The sequence below is a fragment of the Sus scrofa genome, chromosome 6, assembly GCF_000003025.6.
Source record: "Sus scrofa isolate TJ Tabasco breed Duroc chromosome 6, Sscrofa11.1, whole genome shotgun sequence".
In the NCBI taxonomy this organism is placed as follows: domain Eukaryota; kingdom Metazoa; phylum Chordata; class Mammalia; order Artiodactyla; family Suidae; genus Sus; species Sus scrofa.
Genome location: NC_010448.4, coordinates 164,646,160 through 164,668,225, shown reverse-complemented (window position 1 = coordinate 164,668,225; position 22,066 = coordinate 164,646,160). Strand labels below are relative to the sequence as shown.

General features: G+C 50.9%; 1 pseudogene; it reads right to left on the bottom strand.

Annotated features, from left to right (window-relative positions):
* LOC100627844 lies at positions 921 to 21,999 on the bottom strand (annotated as a pseudogene).

Sequence of the window (22,066 nt, the reverse complement as noted above, 5' to 3'; positions counted from 1 at the left end):
CAGCAGGCATATGGTGGCATCACCCCACCGGAGAGGACAAAGGGAGGTCTCCTGTGGCACCGAGGGCCCTGGGCTGGGAAGGACAGGGTGGGGATCAGAGGAGGACCCTTGTGCAGAACCAGTAAGAGTGCAGGGGTGCTTGCAGAGAGGCTGGGGAAGGAGTGCGAGGGGCCTGGGGCTGGTCAGGGCCCAGGGTTGGGGGAGAATGGACCAAACCCAGTCTCCAAGAGTGACCGGGTGGAAGAGGCCCCTCCTCCCTCAGGGTGGCCCAGCAGACAAGCCAGGGCTACAGGGGCTGTCCTGTGCGGGAGGGCCCACTGGCTGGTCTCTGCCTAGGGTCTGACATCCTCTCACACTGGCCAAGACTTGTGGCCACCTGGTTGCTGCCTTGTGACAGCTGTCCACTTGTGCCACTGAGGAGCCTGCTAGCCCTATGCGGGAGGAAGGGCTGATGGGACTGGTGACACGGTCAGGCTGGGTTCTTGTCCAATCTCACTGGGAATGAAGCACTGAGCCCTTGAGCCCTCACTTGCCCCCAGGCCTGTAAGGCTTTCCTGCTCAGGAGCAGAGGGGCTCTGGCTGGGCCCCACTCTGAAGAAGGTGGTATGAGGAAGCCACCGCGGAGTAGCAGGGAGGGGTAGGCTCCTTCCTGACAGGTGACAGGTGAGGGGTGACAGGTGTGAGCTTCTCCCCTCTGAGCCTTTGGAGACGAGCCCTTTCTCCTAACTCAGCTGCATCGGGAGCCTCAGGCTCTGGGCAGGGTGTGGGGCCTCAGGGCCCCAGGGTGGGAGGTGGCAGGGGCACTGGGACACGCTCAGCCTGCTGGGGTCCTCCCCTCCTCATCTCCTCTGTCTTTCCTCCCTTCCATTCCTTCTCTCTCTTCCATCCAGCCATCGCCTCTCAAAGGAAGACACACAGACTCCAGGTGACACAGCGAACTTTATCAGGGAGTCGGACAGAAGGGAGGCCACGTGAGGGACAAACATGTAGACCCCCAAGGCACGGGACAGATGGGGGCCCAGAGTGATGCTAGCCACCCAGGATTTGGCAGGCTGAGCAATGGCTGCCCAAGGCATCCACCTGGGATTCTCGGAGCCTCAGAATAGCTGTGTTTTCTCTGAGTGGGCCCGTGAGTCCACCAATGCCCTTATGAAAGTGCAGGTGATGTGAAGACGGACCTAGAGGGCCATTTAGAGATGGCACTGGATTTGAACGTGGAGGAGCCTCCAGGCACCAAGGAATGCAAGGACTGCAGCTCTCAAGCCTCAACAAGGCAGAGAGAGAGAGAGAGAGAGTTTCTCTCCCATCCCTACATAGGGGTCCTGCCGACATCGTTGCTGTGGTCCAGCCACACCCATTTCAGACGTCTGATTCCAGACCCATCAGAGGGTGGTTTTGTGTTGTGTTAAGTCACTAAGCTTGTTGGAACTTATTGGAGCAGCAAAAGGAAATGAATCCATGGACAGACAGAAAAGCAGAAAGGCAGGACAGGGAGAGGGCAGACCGACTGGAGGACGGCAGGTGGTGGCTATTTAGGTGGACAGGCAGAGATCCGGGTGGTTCAGAGACAGATGGACAGATACACAGACAGGGAGCCTGGAGAGAGGTGAGAGGGAGAAGGGCAGAATGTCCGATGAGGCAGGAGGCAGGGCATGAAGTCGCCTTGCAGGTGGCCCAAGAGAAGGGGGCAAAGAGGCAGGGGACAGGGGAGAGGGACAGCAAGACAGGGTGGCCAGCAGGAGGCCTTCAGAGCTTGTCCTTGTCCCCCCAGCGGTTACGGGAGCTTGCGAAGCTTCAGGTGGATCCCATTTTTGGAGTTCAACACGACTTCTGGAGTGGCAATGGGCTTCCTGGAGGGATCTGGTGCCAGCTCAAAGCGGAGCAGGTCAGGGCCACAGCCACCTTCATCTCGTTCATGGCAAACTGCTTCCCAATGCAGTTCCTGGTTCAGGGAGGGAAGAAGAAAGAAGTTCTATCAAAGCCTGTTCTGGGCAGGGCCGGCTCGGGCCCCTGAGCGCTGGCCAGAAAGAGGGCATTCAGGGCTGTCCGAGTGACCCGGCCCGACCCCCTTTCCTAACAGGTCACACTGGTCTTGCTGCCCAGCCTTGGTCCTGTTTGCTGTCCTGATTGGGTGATTTCCATTCTTCTATCTTCCAAGTCAGTAATTTGTTGCTCTGCGTTACTCATTCTGCTCAAAGTGCCTTTAACTCCGCTTGCATCTCCGCACGTTTTCTAGGTTTTCTTGGCCCCTCCTCGTGTTTGCTAGAGCCTTTCTAAAGTAATCTGCGGTCGTGCTTATGTCTGGTCTTAATTCCTACATATTTGCTCTTAATTCCTTCAGCATTTTCACCATCTCCTTTTTGAACTCAGTGTCGGATGGACTACAGAGGTCTGCTCCATTGTTTGCTCCTTCAGGTGAATCCTCCTGCTCTTTTAACTGGGAGTGGTTCCTGAGCTTCTTCATTCTGCTTACATTTTTCTTCATCTGTGAGTTTAGGGAAAACAACTCCTGTAGGCTTGGTGGGCGGTTTATATGCAAGCGCGCCCCTGGGTATTTTGTGAGAGCTTGTCCTTTATTTTTGGCTGAGGGTTTGGATGCTTGGTCTCCCTGTCCTCACTGTGCACAGGCTGTGATCTCCTTGATAAGGTGCTGTGCATGCTTCCAGGGACGCTGAGGCCATGGGCAGAGCCAGTGTCTGGTTGCTGGGCCCTTGACAGTGGCAAGGACCCGAGGGAAGATGGCACAGGCTGCTCCGGGTTGCAGGGCCCTGGGAGGTGGCACAGAGTCTCAGGCAGGTTTAGGCAATTCCCGGAGTGTTTGGCGGTGGCATTGGCAGTGGCAGGGCGGGTGCATTCCCAGGGGAGGAAGAGCCACAATACGTGGCGTTGGGTTGCAGTGCAATCCTCTGTGCCTACCTCTGAGGTGATCGGGTTGCCCGTCCACAGAGCCCTGGTGGTGGCGGACCATGCTCAGCTCTGGCTGGTTTGCCCCCATCGGCTGTAGAGCAGGCAAGAGGCACCCCGTTGCACTTCTCCCACGTAAGAGGTGCCTAGCCACCCAGAGCCCTGACCTCCAAGCATCTGCGAGTGCCCAGAGAAAGACATTCTTATGGTGGCCTGCCCCTCTTCTTCTCATCCTCCCCAGCAAGGGCACCTTGCTTCTCCTATGGGCCCAGACCTCCTCCTATTTTTTCTTGGTTGTGGCACCCTGCTGGCCAGCCCCTCTCTAGCCCCCCAGGCTGTCTGCACACAGCCAACACGAGTCCTTTCCCCAGAAGCAAACTGCCCTCTGGAGCCTGAGTGTCAGCGCCCAGCCCCCAGGGGATCATCCCAGGCTGTGGGGTGCCAGGAGGTGGTTCCGGTGGTCTGCACGGCTTTCTCTCGGCTTTGCCCTCTTCAGTCCAGCTGTTGCACTTTTCTCTGTGACGTTGAGGTCCCTGCGTCTTGGCTGATCTCTCTGACAGTTATGTGGCTTCCGAGGGTGTGGGTTCCTCTCCTCTTTCACAGCTCCCTCTCAGGAGTGCTGGTCCCATCCTGACTCCTTTCTCTTTCTCTCTGTCTCATGTTTCCCCCTTTTGTTCTACCCACTTATGTGGAGGGGTTCTTGCCCTTTTGGGAGGTGGAAGGACTTCTGCCAGCGTTCAGCAGCTGTTCTGTGAATCGTTCAACGTGTCAACGGGCAACGTGTTTGTGGGAGCAGGTGAGCAGGACGTCTTACTCCTCTGCCATCTGGATCCTGCCCAGCGATTGTTTCTTGACTCTGAACGCTTGGAGGCAGGGCCAGGGACTCTGGCTCTGTGTTCGCATCTCCAAGTGACATGGATAGAGTAGGACAGTTAGTTATACAGGTGCTTGCCAAAGTCCCCCAGGAGGGGACCACAGATAGAGAGAAAAACCCAGGGAACTTTGGGAGAACACTGCAAGTGATTAATCGCTCAAGAGAGGCATTGGCGTGTTGTGAAATGAAGCAGAACTGATGAACTGTGAAATCATAAGTAAATACAGGAGCTACGCCTCAGGTTGGCCAGTGAAAGGTAAAAGGCCTGCATTCAAGTTCATCGAGATCATGAGCCTTGGGATCAAGGACAGGAAGTTCCGGGGAGGATGCTATTCCAAAGCAGGAGACTCTCTTTCTGGGAACCTGAGGTGAGTCAACCTATTTTAGCGTATGTTACCACCCTTCCGCAGTTGGAATAAGCACCATGGCAGTCCTGGTTGGACCTCAGAGGGTCAAGTATTCTCTTACAGGCTAGGAAGGAGGAGGGAATGCCGTCAGCCTGCGGTCTGCTAGAGAATGAGGAAGCGGAGGGTCTTTTCGCACTCGCCACTTCCTTGGATTATAAGGATGTAGCCCACCCAATCCTCGGGGCTGACCCTTCTTGCCTGGCGGCTCGTATTCCTCACAAGGGTTCTACCTTAATAAATCTATTGCTGGCCTATCACGGGGTCTCTTGATGAATTGCTCCTGCTCTGAGGCGCAAAGAACCTGAGTCTCAGTAAGTCCAATACCAGGTGAGTGATTTTATTTTTTAAAAAATTGGCTTCAAGTCCCAATCTGTTTTTAGGTTGTTTTTGTTCGAGGTATTCAGGTTTCTGAAGCACAGGGTTTGGCACACAGAGAGCGGCTTGGTAAATAGTTTTATGCTTGAATCAAGCTAAGGATGGTGAAAAAACCTCTCAGTGAAATAAAAGTCCATGTCCATTTTTTTTTTTTTTTGTCTTTTCCTAGGGCCACAGCCACAGCCACACCAGATCCGAGCTGCGTCTGCGACCTACACCACAGTTCACAGCAACAGCTGGTCCTTAACCCACTGAGCGAGGCCAGGGATCGAACCCGCAGCCTCCCGGTTGCTAGTCGGATTAGTTTCCACTGCGCCACAACCGGCACTCCTTTTTTTTTTTTAAATTCAATATTTATTCTGACCTTAGAAGTGAACTGCCCAGTACAACCCGCCCTCTAGTGACAGATTCAGTGTGTGCAGACAATGTCTACAAGGAAGGCCTGGACTCTTGATTCACACATTGACTACTTCACAGAATTATGGATGAACTTCAAACTTGTTTCTGCTAATGACAAAGGTCTGGAAATTACCCTTTCGTGGGAAGCTCTGCAGCCTTTGAAGATTTTCTCAGCAGTCACTTTGGAGCCTATCACTCTGCTCAAGCGCTATTTCAAGTGTGCTTTATAAGGCACCTTACAAATGCAATTGTCGTATCCAAAGAGAATGTAATATTTTATATTTTCTCTCAAAAGCACTTGATTGCCCTCCGTTTCCTGCTTTTCTTTTTTTTTTTTTTTTTGCCAGCGTTAGGCTATGTCGATTCTGGGATTGTAGCATATAACTCCCGCTAGATACAAAGACTTTTTCTCACTGGAAAAGGTGCCAGGGCTATGTGAATATTAATGCGCTGTCAAAATTTTGTTGGGAGAGAGCACAAAATAGAGAACCCTGCAGTGGGCTGGAAACTGGCTTCAAGGGGCAAGAGTCACCGTTCACGTATTTGGCTTGAACAATCAGGACAGGGAAGGCAGCTGGAAACCCAAACCCATTTATATCGCAGTGAGACCCTGAGCGTCAGATTGGGGAACGGAGCAGAAGGGGCAGTGGGCTGGATCAATAACAGGCGAAGAGAGAAAATCACCTTTAAGGTAACTGAGATTTGTGTAAAAGAAACATCTGACCTTCATATTTCATGAAAAATTCTACGGCTGAAAAGGCACACGCCTAAAGTGAGGAAACCCCCAGAACACTTTGGAAAGGCCACTGACACGGAGATGTGTCCGGCCGCTGGGAGAGTCCGGAGGTCAGGAACTGGGGGGCGTGCTCTGAAGGCCTTTTTGTACATGGACACAGCCTCCTTCTCAACACACCAACATAAAGGGCATGACGGCACGTAGCACATATGGACACAGGTGGGGACAGACGTGGGGTCACACCCAGAGACACGCTGCTGACCCAAGTCCAGAGGGGCTCACCTGGATCCTCCTGAGAAGGGCATGAAGGCATGGCTGTGTCGAGCAGAACCCGGTGCAAACCGGGATGGGTCAAACTCCTGCAGAGAGAGCACAGGGGCCAGGAAAGTGGCGTCAAACTCCTCTCAGCCACAGCGGACAAGAATCCCAGAGAAGGAAGGAGCGGGAGGAGGTGTTGCTCTGGGGACAGCATCCCATCCCTCCTCCCGGGGACCCTCCTCATACCTCTGGGTTCGGCCACACCTGCGGGTTGTGGTGAAGGCCGTAAATGGAGAGCGAGAGGGTGATTCCTGTGGGGAGGGCAGGGGGTGAGAAGACTGATGGTTCCCGTGGCAGCAGGGGTTCTGTGCCTGCACAGAAGACTTGGCAGCTGCCATGAGAGCCACTCCCCATCACTCTGAATGAATGAGGCTGAGGCAGGGGAGGTGGGCTGGAGGTGACAGAGCAGGGGATCAAAGACCAGGAGCCCGGAACCATGACCCAGCCCTGAGAGGCCAAAGACCTGGAGGCTTCCTTTTAGGAGTGACTCGGGTGACAACTCCCACTTGTCAAGTGCCATCCGGGAGCCCCTGAGGAATAAACATTGACGCATCGACTCCTCACAGCAGTCCTCAAGGAAGGCACTCCTACCCACGTGTCTAGATGAGGACCCGAGCCTCAGAGAGGCCATGCGGCAGGTCTAGGACCCCACGGCCGGGAGGTGGCAGGGCTGGGCCTCAGTCCCAGTGGGAGGTGAGCCAGTGGGTGGCCTCCAGCCATGGCAGGGCTCTCAGACCTGGTCCTCAGCTGCTGTCTGCATCCCCCTGAGGGCTCCTCAGGGACTGGCCACCTGACCTGGGGACAGTGGGTTCCCGGAGCTCCCTCATTACTTGGACCCCTTATGGAATGAACCACATCTTCCCCTGCTTTTGTCTCCTTGTCTCCCAATTCTTCAGGTCCCAGGGAAATTGAATCTGAGGGCTCGATGAGAAGACGCCATTCTAGGGCTAGCATTTGTATGCTGAACTTTTGCTGTGTTCAATTTCTATATCAAGCATTTCACCACCGCATCCTAAATAGAGAGTCAATATCAATTAACTTGAGGCAGGAATGGGTCTGCAAGTGTGGCTGGTGGGCAAGTTCATGTGGATGTCTGATCTCCCATGTTTTCAGCGAGATGCTGAGGTTAGTGGGTGTGGTGACGCTCATACCTGCAGGTAAGGAGCGTCCATCAGGGAAGGTGATGGGCTTGCTGAGCTCTCTGCTAACTCCTGGTACTGGCGGATAGAGTCTCAGGGCCTCCTTGATGCACATGGTGGTGTAGGGCATCTGGTCCAGGTGGTCCCTGAACAAAGGCCATCCTGAGGCTGGGCAGAGTTGGGGAACGGGGGAGTCTCCACTCGCTGGGGGTGGGGGGTGGGCGGTCCGTGCGGGGCTCTCCGTCTCTGGGACACTCACCAGGTGATGGAGGTGCCGTCCCCCAGGAGGCCTTGGATCTCCTCCCGACATCTCTGCTGATGCTCAGGGTGGGAGGCCAGAGCATAGAGGATCCAGGAGATGCCACTGGCTGTGGTGTCATGACCCTCGAACATGAACGTGTCCACTTCGGCACGGAGGTCGGTGTCCGACAAGCTGTTCCCCTTCTCCATCTGAGGAGGCAGGGGGAGAGTGCAGCTTTGCCCCTTCCTCTGTGCTTCTGGGCAAAGCCTCAAGCCTATGCCCCCAACACTCACTCGGGCAAGGAGGAGGATGTCCAGGAAATCCAAGTGCCTCTTCTTCCTCACGTTCTCCATCTCTCCCTGCTTTTGCACCTGCGCCTTCTTCAACTGGATCACTCGGTCTGTTTTGGAACAGCGGTTCCCAGGCTGAGCTGAGAGCTCCGGGGGCCAGGTATATCATCCAGGGTATCCCCACTGCCCCTCGTGGCCCAAGTTGGGTGTTGGGTGGATCAGGATGAGAGAGGGCATGGTTTGGCATGTCTGGGCTGAGACTTCCAGCCTCATGCGACACAAGCCAGGATTCCCCCATAACACAGGTCCTAGGGGCTGATGAATCAGCTGTCACCAAGCAGTGACCCATGAAAATCCCTGCACAGCACCTGCCACCCTGATATCTTAGTCCCCAGTCCCTGTGCCAAGGCGACAACCAGCGTGGCGATGTCTCAGCTGCTGAAAAGGACACAGGATACTCTCTTTACCTCAGGGACAAGGCCAGGAGTTCCCGAAGAAGGAGGGGAGAAACTCAGAACTAGAAGCGGAACCTGTGTGTTGATGGGCTATCCTGGCGGCACGGTGGTTCTTACGGCCTTCAGGGCTCAGCCTGTAGATGATGTCATTCTGGAGAAAGGCACTCTTCGTGCGGATAGAAAAGAGATTTTTGAGATCCCAAATGGCCTGGATGTAGGAGTGGGAATCCCTGAAAGGGAGAGGATGAGAGGAGACTTTACTGGTGGGAGACCTGAATTGGAGAAGGAGTAGGGCTCTAGGGGGAGGTGTCAGTCAGTGGGGACAGGCAGCACTGAGGCCGTTGTCCTTCTGCCCCACAGCCCTCCAGACCCTCTGCCCTTCACCAGTGGCCTGAGTGGCCAGGCGTCTCCCTGTGTCGGGGATCAGGATGTGTGACTGAGTCTGGGTTTGGTCTGGGCTGGAATTTGCCCGTGGTGGGGGGCTCCCTGCCGAATGATGCCTTTTGTGCTGAAAAGCATCCCGCTGTCCCAAGTGCCTGCCAGGGTGGTCCTCCCCAGCTGGTGAGAACAAGCAGCTGCCACTGCAGGTGTGTCACTGACCCGTCTGTCTGGACGCTGCCCTGGTGGCTGAAGGCGCACTTCATGATGGTGTCCAGGGTCATCAAGGAGACGGGTCCCACGATCTCCAGACGTGGGTCCTGGGCGACGAGCTGCTCCCACTTGTCCTGTGGTGGGAGGGGGACAGTGACCCTGCTCTGCTCTGGTGCTGGCAAGGCCGGGCTCTCTCTCTGCCTCTCCACGTCTTCTGATGAGATGTCTCAACTTTCTAATGGTGTGTGTTTCTCACCTTGAGACTGTAAAGCACGTGAGTAATCTGATGGCTGTTTCAGCCCTATTACATAATTATACGGTTTGTGTGTGTGTGTGTGTGTAATTAACTAATTCTGTTCTCTTCTATATATTCCTAATGAGTTCCAAGTTTTAGGATCAGTCCATGATGATAACCTCCTTTTGGCAGATCTGAAAGCAGAGTTTCTGACAGGACGAGGGGGGATCTTGTGTGTCCTGAGGTTGGAACTGGCCATAAGACTTCCAACATCAGCAAGTAAATTTGTCAAGGCAAGAAAACGCCTAAGGGTCTATACTGGGGCCCCTAGGAATGGACACAAGGTCCTTCTCTTCCTTTCACTCATCCAGTGCTAGCTGAGGTCTGGTGGTCCACCGTCTAGATCGGAGGTGGTGTTTATCGTGGTCCAGCTCCGTGAGTGTGGACCTGGCTACATTTCCTCCCACGGGTGACTCACTTCCATTCCGAAACCCTGGCACTGAGGCCAGAGTCCTCCTGGGCAGCATCCTGGCATCTACTCGCTGCCCCTGAGCTGCCTTCCCCAGGCCGGCCATTGCAGCTTACCCTGTGATCCTGAAGAAAGACCCTTGCTCTAGTCCACTTTGTGGAAGAGGTCGTGATTGTCAGGGAGTCGACCCTGAATTCACCACGACCATTGCTCCCAGGGCAAGGAGCAAATTGTGGATCCAAGCTGGTGCCTGGGTGCTTTTCTGTCCCATCCCGTTTGGGGGAGCCCCATTTCATAGCATGTTCTTAGCACCTCATTCTGGAGGCCTGCCTGATGGCTGCCTGAGGGACACAAATGTCTGAGAGTGGACTCTGTGAGTTGTGCCGGGGGTGAGTGTGTTCAGGTGAGACAGGGATGGACTCACCAGCATCACTTGGACAGACTTGGCCATGAGACCTACGTAGGGCTTCAGGATGTCATAGTGGAAGGCTGGGGTCAGCATCCGCCGACGCTGGAACCACGTCTGCCCATTCAACAGGAGCAAACCACAGCCTGGGTGACAGATGGGGGTGTGTGTTGGTCTGGGAGACGTGATCAGATGGGTGACCAGGGACAACTCGGGAAGAAGCAAGGGTTTTCGGAGAAGGCGCATCATGGCAAAGGCAGGAAAGGCCAATATACTTCACTTCAGGAACGTGAATGGCCCCCAAGCCTGGTCATCAAGCCAGAGATTAGGGCAGCTCCGAGATAAAGGTTCTGAAGATATACGAGTGCAGGTGATAAAATGACCTAAATAAAAGTCATGCTGAGAACTTTGGAGAGGCCTCAGAAATGATGCTGAAGAGGGTGAGCTTCAGGAGGACTCTCAGCACCATTTGGAAGGGTGGGGTTTGTATCAGAGACGAGACTTTATTCAGAGATGAGGGTGGTAACTCGGTGCCAGGCACCTGTTTTTCTCCACGATCCAATGAGGCAGCCCTTGGCAAACCTAACTGGTGCGGGGACTACATGTATATTTAGATGTACTTACCAATCCAGGGGATCAGCAATCTGTAGACAACAGAATTCTTGGGGTCTGAAAGGTAAGGAAGGAAAATGGAGGGGACGAAACATGGCCGGCAGCCCTAAGGCAGCTGTGGTCCAGACCAGAGCCTGCCAGCCCTTCCTGATGAATGGCAGCTGGCAGTCTGTCTCAAGCCACCTCCCACTTGCCTCCCCCGCCCCCAGTCCAGACTCTCTCTGTCTTGCTGGTCCCCGTGGGCTCAGGAAGGCAGACTCAGTGTCCCAGCAGAAGAACACCCACAGGACTGACATGGTGAATTGGCAGGAAGCATAACCTCTGTCCTCAGTGTCATAGCCTAAGACGGAATGCCATGGTTTCCCTATAATTAGCAGTGTTGTAGCCACCCCATGACCCAGGAGAGGCAAGAGGGAGACGTGCCCAGTGGAAATCAGTGTGGATGGGGATTGTCCTTCAGATCTGGCGTCATCTCAGTTTGGTTGGAAGAAAGAAAGAAAGAAGGCAGGAAAGACAGAAGACCGAAATCAGCTCCACCCAGCTGGTTAAGCTTTCACTCTGAGCAAATTCTGTTGGCGTTGGCCTGCCTTGTGGGCTGGGAGAATGTTTGGAAGAGTTGAGGCATTGATGGCTGAAGTGTCAGTCTCTCCTGGAATTTCACAGACCCAGGGCCATGCACCCAGGAGGGAGGGTTTTCTCCCATGTGGATGGGGGTTTCCCTCTCACCTGATCTTGCCAGGACCACCTTCATGTAGTCAGGGTCATAGACCAGTACCATGGCTCTTGTTCCCCACTCCAGCGAGCACAGGCACTTGGGTATTTCTCTATCCTTTTCAGGAGTGATTGCTGCTCACCTTCCTGTTGAAACTGTCAGCGGGGGAGAGATAAGTCAAAAAACCCCTTCTTCTGGCTCCAGGGCTAGGGAGGAGGGCAGGAGGGCTACAGGGAGATAGGTGTGGATCTGTCAGCAGGACTAAGCCTTCAGAACTGTTTCTTATGACCTGGGCTCTGATCCAGACCTCGTTGGCTGTCCAGCCTTGTCCTAGGTCCAGATTCTGTCCCATTGTCATGAAGAGCCTTGTATGGGCCATCACCCTGTACTGCCTATAGAAACTTACATCAGGGACCGACTCCCTGGTGCTGGAAACCTTTGGAAGTCATTTGTCTGGCATTTGCATAGACTATTGATGACAATCTTGTATTACTCTGTAAGCATTTTTCATACAGTTTGCTCTTTTAGGGAATAAAATGGATCATTTTTAAAATGAAATTTATATACTAGTTGTATTTTACCATACTCGTTGTAATATGTTTTCAATATTATCCTAGTACACATATAAATTTTTTTTCGAGATAATCACTCACTTTTTTTTTTTTTGGTTCTTTTCATTAGAGTGTGTTTAGTGTTCCGTTAATTTCTAATGTACATCAAATAGGCCCAGTCACACTTACATATACATTCTTTTTCTCAGACTATCCTCCGTCGTGTTTCATCACAAGTGTCTGGATTTAGTTCCCTGTGCTATCCAGCAGGATCTCATCGCTAGTCCACTGCAACGGCAATGGTTTTGCATCTATTAACCCCAGACCCCATTCCTTCTGACCCCCACCTCCTCAACCTTGGCAAGAACTGCTTTGTTCTCCAAGTGCACGAGTTTCTTCTCTGTGGCAAGATTCGTTTGTGCAGTATTTTAGATTCCAGATATAAGTGACCTCATATGGTATTTGTCTTTCTGACGTACTTCACTTAGCGTGAGAGTCTCTCGGTACGTTCATGTTGCTGCAAATGGCCTTATTTCGTTGGTCTTTATCATTGTGTATCTATACCAATTCTTCTTCTTCTCTTGTTTTACCTAATGGATTTCATTGCTTTTACAGGTTACAACAATCATCATAACCAAACCCTACAGCATGTCCACCGCCAACCCTCGGTACATCCCCCCGCCCCCCAACCTGTCTCATTTGGAAGCCATAAGTTTTTCACAGTCTGTGAGTCAGTATCTGTTCGGCAAAGAAGTTCACTGTGTCCTTCTTTTAGATTCCACATGTCAGTGATAGCATTTGCTGTTGGTGTCTCATTGTCTGACTGACTTCACTCAGCATGCTAAATTCTAGGTCCATCCACGTTGCTGCAAATGCCATTATTTCTTTCCTTTTAATGGCTCTGTCGTATTCCGCCGTGTGGAATCCTCTTTATCCACTCCTCTGTCAATGGGCATTTAGGTGGTTTCCATGTCTCGGCTATTGCAAATAGCGCTGCAATGAACACTGGAGCACACGTGTCTTTTTGAGTCATGGTTTTCTCTGGATAGATGCCCAGGAGGGGGATTGCTGGATCAAATGGTAGTTCTATGTTTAGTTTTCTGAGGAATCTCCAGACTGTTTTCCACAGTGGTGGCACCACTTTACATTCCCGCCAACAGTGTACTAGGGTTCCTTTTGCTCCACACCCTCTCCAGCCCTTCTTGTTTGTAGACTTTTGGATGATGGCCATTCTGGCCAGTGTAAGGTGGTACCTCATCGTGGTTTGGATTTGCATTTCTCTAGTAATGAGTGATGTTGAACATTTTGTCATGTGTTTTTTGGCTGTCTGTGTGTCTTCTTTGGAGAATTGTCTGTTTAGATCTCCTGCCCATTTTCTGATGGTGGTGTTTGTTTTTTTGGTATTCAGCTGCAGGGGGTGTTTATCAATGTTTGGAGATGAATCCCCTGTCGGGTGATTCATTTGCAAATGTGTTCTCCCATTCTGTATGCCACATCTTCTTAATCCATCCATCGGCCAAGGGCCATGGAGGTTGTTTCCATGTCTTGGCTATTGTGAATAGCGCTGCAGTGACCCTACAGGTGCACATGTCTTTTTCAAGGGAACTTTTGTCTGGAAATGTGCCCAAGCGTGGAACTGCTGGGTCATACGGTCATTCTATACTGGGTTTTCGGAGGAACCTCCATGCCCTCTTCCATCGTGGTTGTCCCAGTTTACACTCCCACCAGCAGTGTAGTGGGGACCCTTTTCTCCACGCCCTCCCCAGCGTTTGTTGTTTGTTGTCTTGTTAATGATGGCCACTCTGACTGGTGTGAGGTGGTACCTCAGAGTCGTTTTGATTTGCATTTCTCTAGTAATGAGTGATGCTGAACATTTTTTCACGTGCTTGTTGGCCGTCTGTATATCTTCTTTGGAGAAATGCCTGCTCAGGTCATTTGCCCATTTTTCAGTTGGGTTGTTGGTTTTTTTGTTATGGTTGAGTTGTCTAAGTTGAGTGTCTATTTTAGAGATTAATCCCTCATCAGTTGGATCCTTTGAAACTATTTTCTCCCATTCCTTAGGTCGTATTTTTTTTTTTTTTTTAGTATGGTTTCCCTTGCTGTGCAAAACTTGTCCGTTTGATTGGATCCCAATGGTTTACTTTTGCTTTTATTTCTGTTGCTTGGGAGTCTGACCTAAGAAAACATTTGTATGGTTGATGTCAGAGAATGTTTTGCCTGTGTTCTCTTCTAGGAGCTTGACGGTGTCTTGTGTTATGTTTAAGTATTTAGTCCATTTTGAGTTTATTTTTGCGAATGACGTGAGGTTGTGTTCCAGTGTCATTGATTCAAAGGGGCTGTCCATTTTCCCCAGTACCACTTGCTCAAAAGACTGTTTTGTTTCCCCCCCCCCCATTTTCTTTCTTTCTTTTTTTCTTTGTTGTCTTTTTAGGGCCCCACCCACAACTTAGGGAGTTTCCCAGGCTAGGGGTCAAATTGGAGCTGAAGCTGCAGGCCTACACCACAACCACAGCAACACAGGATCGGAGCAACGTCGGCGACCTACACCAAAGCTTACAGCAGCGCCGGATCGTTAACCCACTGAGTGAGGCCGGGGACCGAACCTGCATCCTCATGGATGCTGGTCAGATTTGGTTCCCCTGAGCCACAGTGGGAACTCCTTTCTCCCAATGTATAGTCTTTCCTCCTTTGTTGAAGATTAATTGGCCGTAGGGCTCTGGGTTAATTTTGGGGTTCTCTCTTCTGTTTGACTGGTCAGTATGTCTGTTTTGGCACGAGTCCCACACTGTCTTGGTGACTGTGGCTTTGTAATATTGCCTGAAGTCTGGGAGTTCTGCCTCCTGTTTGGTTTTTGTTCCTTAGGATTGCTTTGGCAATTCTGGGTCTTTTATGGTGATACAAATTTTTGGATTGTTTGTCTAGTTCTGTGAGGAATGTCACGGATAATTTCACAGGGATTGCATTGAACCTGCAGATTGCTTTGGGTAGTATGGCCATTTTAAAGATATTGATTCTTTGAGCCCAGGACCATGGAATATCTTCCCATGTCTTTGGATCCTCTTCAATTTCCTTGATTAATATTTTATAGTGCTCAGCCTATAAGTCTTTCACCTCCTTGGTCAGGTTTGTTCCCGGGTATTTGATTTTTTGGGGTGCAGTTGTGAAAGGTATTGTATTTGGGTATTCCTTTTCTAATATTTCATTGTTAGTATACAGAATGTTCCTAGCATTCTGTATTCTGTGCTAATTCTGAATGTTGATCTTCCATCCTATTACTTTGCTGAATTCATTGATCAGTTGGAGTAGTTCTTGTGGGGAGTCCTTAGGCTTTCTGCATGTAGTATCATGTCATCTGCATACAGTGACAATTTTACCTCTTCTTTTCCAATTTGGATAGCTTTTATTTCTTCTGTTTGTCTGATGGCTGTGGCTAGGACTTCCAGCACTATGTTGAATAAGAGAGGTGAGAGTGGGCATCCTTGTCTTGTTCCAGCTTTCAGTGGGAAGGTGGAAGGGGCTCAGCTTTCCCCCACTGAGCGCTATATTTGCTGTGGGTTTGTCACAAATGGCTTTCATTATGTTAAGGTATGTCACCTCCATACCCACTTTGGTAAGAGTTTGTTTTGTTTTTGTTTTCTTTTTTCTTTTATCATGAATGGATGCTGGGCCTTTTCAAATGGTTTTTCTGCGTCTCTGGAGATGATCATGTGGTTTTTGACTGTCCTTTTGTTAATGTGGTGTATGGCACTGATTGATTTGCATGTGATGAACCATCCTTGTGAAAGTGGGATGCATCCCACTTGTTCCTGGTGCGTGATCTTTTTTGTATGTTGTTGGATTTGGTTAGCTCAAATTTTGTTGAGAATGTTTGTGTCTGTATTCCTCAAAGCTATTGGCCTGCCATTTTCGTTCTTGGTAGTGTCTTTGTCTGGTTTTGGTATTAGGGTGATGGCGGCTTCATAGAATGTCTTTGGGCATGTTCCTTTTTCTTCAAGCTCTTGGAAACGTTTAAGAAGGATGGGTATAAGTTTTTCTTTTTACGTTGGGTAGACTTTGCCTATGAAGCCATCCAGTCCTGGTGTTTTGTTTGTAGGGAGTGTTTGTCGTCCATTGTTCATATTCAATTTCGTTTCTAGTGATTGGTTCCGTTCAGTTGATCTGTTTCTTCTTGATTCAGTTTAGTGGGTTGTGAGTCTCTCAAAAGTTGTCCATTTCTTCTAGGTTGTCAAATCAGTTGGCCTGTAATCGTTCACAGTATTCTCTTACGGTTTTTGGTTTTTCTGCAGTAACCGTGGAGATTTCTCCTTTTTCATTTCTTCTTTTGTCTCTGTGGGTTTTTTCGCTCCTCTTCTTGGTGCGTCCGGCCAGAGGTTTGTCAATTTTGTGCTCCTTTTCGAAGAGCCAGCTCTTGTCTTTTGTTGAGTTTTTTCTACTGGTTTTTGAATCTCTATTTTATTGGTTTCCTTCCTTCTGCTGACTTCAGGTTTTGTTTGTTCTTCTTTTTCTGATTGATCTAGGTGGTGGGTTAGGTTGTCGATTTGAGATTTTTCTTCTTTTCTGAGGAAGGCCTGTGTCACTATGCACTTCCCTCTAAGCACTGCTTTTGCGGAATCCCATAGATTTTGAATGGTTGTGTCTTCATTGTCTTTTGTCTCTCGAGGTATTTTTTTAATTTCCTTTTTGATTTCCTCATTGACCCACTGGTTTTTAGCTGCATGCTGTCAGTTGTTTTTTCTCCTTTCTTTTCCTGTGGTTGCTTTCTAGTTTCATGCCCTGGTGATACATCAGAGAAGATACTTGAAAGAACTTCTGTAGTCTTCAATTTGTTGAGGATAGTTCTCTGCCCCGGTATGCGGTCAGTCCTTAAGAATGTTCCATGTGCCCTTGAAAAAAGACTATTCTGACTTTTTGGGTATGTAATATCCTGAAAATGTCCACTAAGTCTATCTTTCTATTGCATCGCTGAGGATCTCTGAAGCCTTCTCGATTTTCTGCCTAGAGGATCTGTCCACTGATGTGAGTGGGGTGTTAAAATCTCCTGCTATGGTTGTATTCCCATCCATTTCTCCTTTTTTGCCTGTTAGTATTTGCCGGATGTATCTGGGTGCTCCTATATTGGTGGCATATGTATTGAAGGCTGTAACATCCTCCTCTTGCATGGATCCTTTTATCGTCAGACAGTGTCCTTCTTTGTCCTTCTTTCTGACCTTCACTTTGGTGTCTGTTTTGTCTGAGTATTGCGACTCCTGCTTTCCTGCCTTGTCCATTGGCATGAATTATCTTCTCCCATCCCCTCACCGGCCACCTCTATGTGTCCGTTGCCCTTAGGTGAGTCTCTTGAAGACAGCATACTGTAGGCTGTTGCTGTTTTATCCAATCTGCCATTCTGCGTCGTTTGTTTGGAGCATTCAGACCGCTGGAGTTCAAGGTAATTATTGATAGGAATGTATTTATTGCCATTTTAAACCTTGTTGATTCTAGGTTTCTCCTTTGTTCCTTTCCTTTTTTGGCTGGGTGATTTCCTTTTATTTTACGGTTTTGTCCTTTTCTGTTTAGTTTTTGTGAGTGCAATGTGGTTTGGATTTGTGGTTGCCCTGTTTTTCCAGTATGTTAACCCCCTCCTCTATCTGCTTGCTTAACCCGATAGTCATATATAAAGTATATTTAAATATATATTTAAATATATTATTTAAAAAAGAGTCTAGATGTTCTTGCTTTCCTTCCCCACGGTTTATGATTTTGAAGTTTGATTAACCCCTTCGTGTTTGTCCTTCTCCTGTCCCTTGTCCCTTTCGTAGTAGGTTATCTTTGTCTCCCTTCAGATCTGTATGCTGGCTTATTGAGGTGACTGCGTTCCCATTGTGATTTCCTCCCTCCCATTTCTTTGTGCTTCTTCTTTAGTCAGAGAAGCCCTTGCAGTATTTCTTTTAGACTGGGTTTAGCACTTCTTTACTCTTTTAGCTTTTGTTTGGTGGAGAAGTTCTTTCTTTCTCCTCCTATTCTACACGGTATTCGTGCTGGGTAGTTTGTTCCAGGCTGCATATTTTTCCCTTTTAGAACTTCGAATATATCTTGCCAGTCTCTTCTGGCCTATAGCGTTACTGTAGAGAAATCGACGGATACCCTTACGGGGGTTCCCTCAGAGTTAACACTTTGTGTTTCTCTTGCTGCCTTTAGAATCCTCTCTTTCCCTTTAACTTTTGCCGTTTGTTATTCTATTATGTCTTGGTGTGGGCCTTTTTGAGTTCAACGTCTTTGGAGCCCCCTGTGCTTCCTGTATCTTGGTAACGGTTTCCTTTAGGTCTGGAAAGTTTTCAGACATGATTTCTTCACATGTGCTTTTAATTCCCTTTTCTTTTTTCTTCTCCTTCTGGAATTTCTATCATGCATCGATCGGCCTGCTTTATATTATCCCATAGATCTCTTATATTGCTTCATGACTTCTCATTTGGCTTTCTGTCTGCTATCCTGACTGGGTGATTTCCATTATTCTATCTTCCACGTCACCGATTGGTTCCTCTGCACTATTCCTTCTGCTTTTTAGCGACCTTAGCTCAGTTGGCATCTGTGCAAGTGAATTTTGAAATATTCCTTAGTTCCTCCTTGTACTTTCGAGTTCCTTTCTAAAGTAATATGCGTTACTGCTTAGATCCACTCTTAATTCTTGATTCTCACCCTTGATTCCTTCAGGGTCTTCACTATCTCCCTTCTGAACTCAGTGTCTCCTAAGCTGCAGAGGTCTGTTTCCTTGTTTGTTGCAGTGCCCAGAGTGTTGGACAGTGGCAGCAGCAGGGTGGGTGTGTTCCCAGGGGAGTGAGAGCAACAGCAGGTGGTGGTCGGTTGCGGTGCCCTGTGTTTTTGCCGACCCCTGAGGTGACTGGGGTTGCAGGTGGAGCCTATTCCCAGACCCCTATGGGGGGCAGGCCAGGCCTCCTTCTGGTTTCTGAGATGACTGCTGTAATGTGTCCCTGCCACATGTAGTTCACACAAGAGGCACTGTGTCGCCCTTAGCCTCCCCGCTTCCCTTAGCTCACCCAAAGATGCCTGGCCACCCGTGGCCCACACAAGAGGCCCCCAGCCTCCTGTAGCCTGAGCAGGCAGATTCTCTCCATCCATAGCCTGAGCCAGTGGCACCCCACCCTCTGAGAGTCTGCGTGTGAGCAGGGAAAGACATCCCTATGGCGGTCCACCCCTCCTCCTCTCACCCTCCCCAGCAATGGCGCCTTGCTTCTCCTGCAGGTCCAGATCTCCTCCCGGGTTCCCTCGGCTGTGGCATCCACTCCCCAGCCCGTGGCACAGTGCTCCCTGGCCCCTCAGGCTGTCTCCACACAGCCAACCCTGGTCCTCTCCCGGGAACTGACTTTCAGAGACTGAGTCTCAGCACCCAGCCCCCGCCCGAGTGTCTCAGGCTGTGCCATCTGGGGCGGTGGTACAGATGGTCTATGCAGCCCTCACTCTGCTTTGCCCTCCTCAGTCCAGCTGCTGAGCTTTTCTAGGCGACTCTGAGGTCCCTCCATCTCGGCTTATCTCCCCGTTGGAAAGGTGTCTTCCCATGGCGTGGGTTCATTTTCCCTTTAACAGCTCCCTCTCAGGATTGCTCGCATCCTCGTGATTCCTTCTCTCGCTCTCTTTTCTTTTCTTTTACACAATATGTGGAGGGTTCTGTGCCCGTTTGGGAGGTTTACGTTCTTCTGCCAGCGTTCAGTAGATGTTCCGTGTGAATGGTGGCACGTGTAGATGTGTTTTGGGTTGTGTTTGTGGGGGAAGGTGAGCACGACATCTTACTCCTCTGCCGTCTTGATCCCTCCTACCATAAATGTTTGTTTATAATAAATTATGTTTAGGATGTATATGGCTAAGTGAAAAAAAAAAATCCCAGTAGTCACGTGTGTGTATAAAGTTATTTTACTTTATAAGCGTCTAGGCAGTTGTAGGACAGAATCTGTATGTATACATATGAGAAGGGTGTTGATTTAAGATTTTGATGTATGGATTTCTTTTTTGCTATTCGCCTGCACCTGCAGCCTATGGAAGGTGCCAGGCTAGGGGTTGAACTGGAACTGTAGTTGCAGACCTGTGACGCAGTTGCAGCAGTACTAGATCCTTAACCCAGTGAGCAAGGCCAGGGATAGAAGCCTCACACTCACAGATACTGTGTCAGGATTTAACCTGCCGAGTCGCCACTGGAAATCTTGATATGTTGCTTTTCATCTTATTTTCACTTACCAACAGCCAGCAGCTTTTGTGCAATTGCCCCTGCCTTCAGGAATCTTTTGAAACGCCTCCGTGTGGTTCACAAAGGCCTTTGCTTTCTGCCTCTCCCTTCTCTAGCCTTGCCTCCTGACACCCTGGCCATTGCACAGGCCCCGCCACTGGGTTCCCAGAGATGCCGCTGCCCTTGCTCCGTGGTGGCTCAGTCTGCTCTCACTTCGGCGCCTCTGCCCATGTTGTTTCTGCTGCGTGGTGTCCCCAGCCTCTTTGCCACAGAGCAACTGCCTCTCTTCCACTTCTGAGACTCAGCTTTGTCTCTTGCCCTTGGCATTCTCGACCCCACGGGGCCCGGACAGCTTCCATTTCACGGGCTTCTATGTACCCCACAGCCACTCCCTGCCCATTGGAGGGCCCACGCTCCGCCTGCGTCCTCTGACAGTCAGGACTTCCCAGCTCTGGGGCAACCTGCCCTCCTGGGGGCCAGGTCCCTTCGTCGAGCACATATTTATTGAGGGTTGACTCCGTGCCAGGCCCTGGTTTGTGGCACTGATTTAGGCTGTGGCTCTAGATCCTTGTCCGTCTGCATCCCCCAGTCTCGTGGAGGAGACAGAAGGATCAAGAGGCCGTGAGAGTAGAGGATCATGCAGGGGTGATGGAAACCAGACAAGGCCACAGGGGCTCACGGAGCAGAGTTCCAGAGGCTGGAATGCACAGGCAGGTGGGGAGGCCCCTGAGCATCTTGGGGTGAAGGAGGTTAGGGAGGGGAAGGAGGGAGGGAGTGGGCCAGTGCCTCTGGGCTTGGCAGCTTCCAGTTCCCATCATGGCTCCACTCTGTTCTCATCAGGCTGCCTGGAAAGAGGGGCCTCTGCTCCCTGCAGTCCCTGATCTCCCCCTACCATTTGTTTAATCCACCAACCCTCGGTGAGCCTCTCTCCGTGTGGCCCCTTTCTCGACCAGGCCAGTGCTGCCCGAGCTGGGTGGGTGGGAGCTGCCCTTCCTCAGCCTGCAAGCTCCTCCTTTCCCTCCTTTCTGTCACTGCACACAGTGGCCTGATGGCCCTCTGGGCCAGGCTCTGTGCTGGGTCCAGGGGCTGAGGTATTACTTGCTTTGCGGCAAGAGCTCGGAGTCCAGGGAAGGCGGAGCCCAGGTGGGCGATTATGCAACTCAGATGTTATTTGTCCCTCCCTGACGCCATCTTGGAATCCTGGCTCAAGTGTGCCAGCAACTTATGAGACTTGAAGTTCTGAAACTGCTGTATGGAACATCTCTGAGTCTTAGGAAGCTAAGCCTCCTTGTCCCTACAGCTTATTGCACCTGCAACAAGCAGCTGAGCCTGGTACCTGAGAGCTGACAAGTTTTCAGATTGCTGTCTGTTGTCTCCAGGGACAATGAGGCAGAGGGCGGGATCCTTCAGACAAATGTCTGGGCTCCCAGGCAAGCTCAAGGCAGAGAGTACGGCATGGTACCCCTGGGGCAGGGAAGCCTCTAGAAGACTGTTCTGTGAGAAGAGCTGAAGCTGCTGAGCCTGAAGATGGAGAGACTCGGGAAGGAAGAGCCATTGTCCTCAAAGGGCAGGGCTGCCGGGACAGCCTGCAGATGCACCGAAGGAAGGAGTGTGTGACAGAGCCGAGGACACCAGCCCAGGGTCCTGTGAGCGAGGGAGCTGCCCGGACTGGGATGAGGAGCCACTACCTGAGAGGTGAGCTGGCTTCTTACATGGGGCCACCTGCTAACAAACACGAAACTCTGTCCCTTGGACTTGCTGGCCGTGACCATGCTCCGAGAGTGCCCAGCCCTCCCTGCCCTCCCACTCCCGGGTCCCCTCTTACCTACCTCCCTGCTGTGTCCATAGAGCCAGTGGGAAGGAGGGGACGGGAACTGCTGGAGGGCTTTGAGCAGCCACTGTCTGCGCAGGTAGAGCTGTGCTGCCTTGAGGAGAAGTAGCAGCAGCCCGAGCAGGGAGGCCACCTGCAGGAGCCCAGAGACACTGGCCAGGGCAGGGACCGTCATGGTGCACGGGCTTCTGGATGGCTGACTGTCCCTGACTGGGGCTGACCTCCCCTGAGCATCCAGCCTAGTCAGGGAGGATGGCCCCGCCCACCTGGGGGAGGGTGGTGAGGAGGGTAGAGGTCAGAGCTGGG